This window comes from Hyaena hyaena, unplaced genomic scaffold, assembly GCF_003009895.1.
Source record: "Hyaena hyaena isolate Hyena2069 unplaced genomic scaffold, ASM300989v1 scaffold_893, whole genome shotgun sequence".
In the NCBI taxonomy this organism is placed as follows: Eukaryota; Metazoa; Chordata; class Mammalia; order Carnivora; family Hyaenidae; genus Hyaena; species Hyaena hyaena.
In genome coordinates, this window is record NW_024081517.1 from 735,227 (window position 1) to 737,044 (window position 1,818).

A 1,818-nucleotide genomic window follows, 5' to 3' on the forward strand; every position below is an offset into this window, starting at 1 on the left:
CCCTGGAACCCTGTGTCAGGTTCTGGCCTGACAGAGTGGAGCCTGCTTGGGATTCTCTCTCTCTCTCTCTCTCTCTCTCTCTCTCTCTCTGGTCCTCCCTACTTGTACTCTCTCTCTCAAAGAAACTTACAAAAAAGAAATATAGAACCTTATAGTATTATTTGATAATTCAAAGAGACAAGTTATCTTCTTCCACAAAGTGATGAATTCAAAGTGTATATAGCTACGTGTTTGTATTTAATAGTAATTGTTAAAATGTATTCACTTAACAAGGCCTATTTTGTGGAAATTTAACATATAAAAGTTCCAGATTACTACTATGACAGCAAGCCAAAAACTGGCTTCTAGAATTTTACTCTGCTACTAAGAAAATCTGAGTATTTTTTTTTTTTTTATGTTTTATGTCCTCTGCAATATTCCACCATTACCTTCATCTGGTAACCTTTCAGAAACACAGGTTTAGAGGAAGCCAAAAAGGCATAGAGTAACATAAGATATGAAGCTCCCTGACCATGAATACGAAGCAGTGGTTTGATTATTTATCTCATGTTTATAACATCACAGTATTCTCTACATATTATTCAAATTTTATTTTTACCTTGTTTATACTCTGGCCAGGATTTCTTTCTTTTTCTTTTCTTAAAATTCTTTTTAATGTTTATTTACTTTTGAGAGACAGAGACAGAGCATGAGAGGGGGAGGGGCAGAGAGAGAGGGAGACATAGAATCAGAAGCAGCCTCTGCCTTCAAGCTGTCAGCAGAGAGCCCCATCCAGGGTTTGAACCCACAAACTGCAAGATCATGGTCTGAGCTGAAGTCGGAAGCTTAACCAACTGAGCCACCCAGGCACCCCGGCCAGGATTTCTCAGTACAGATTCAGTCACTTTCCTTTTTATCATTTTTAACATTTACCCAATATATTAGGCTATACAGAAAATATATGCCATGGCAAGACTGTTTAAAACCTCCTATCACTATCATTTCTATTCTTTACACAAGACTCTACACTTTTCTATATATATTTTTTACTTTCTTTTTAACTTCAAATATAAACTCCTTATAAAATGCAGAATTCTTATGGTGAGAGGGAGAATGACTGCAGAGTGTGTTGTATCTAACGTCCCTGAGCAGGCCAGGTAACAGTGGTTTCTACTGTTTAAAAACGCCAGCCAACCTCTGATCTCTCACCACCCTTCGGTACGAAATATCCCCAGCACTTTCTCCATCATTACCCTGAGGAAGTTATATATATATATACATATATATACGTGTATATATGTATACACACATATATATACATATATTATATAATATATATACATATATTATATATATATTTGAAAAATAAACTCTAGATTCAGATGTTGTTATTAAAAATAAAAATAAATCTTTCAACCATGCAATTTTCAAACTATTGATTCTTCATAGAGTTAATTTGTGTACAGCCCTCCCATAATTTAAAAGAAGCAAAAGATAAAACTCTTCACTGCAACAGTTGCAAAGGGTACATTATAACTTTGGAATAAAAAATGGGTATAATTTTTTCCACATTGAACGCTATCATGAATTTCAATCCCATTATAGCATATAAATTATACAGAGGTAATATTTCATAGGTTTTATTATTATACCTTTGATACTAGGTAAATCTTAAAGCTAAATGTGTTGATGTTCACAGTTTCGGTTAAACAATACTTCAAATTCATTGGTAACTTATAAAGCTCTCTTCTCTATATTTCTTTTAACTCTCATAGCATCTGTATGTGTGCATATATTGATATTTTTTAAAGAGGAAATACATTCAGTGAATTTTAGTGC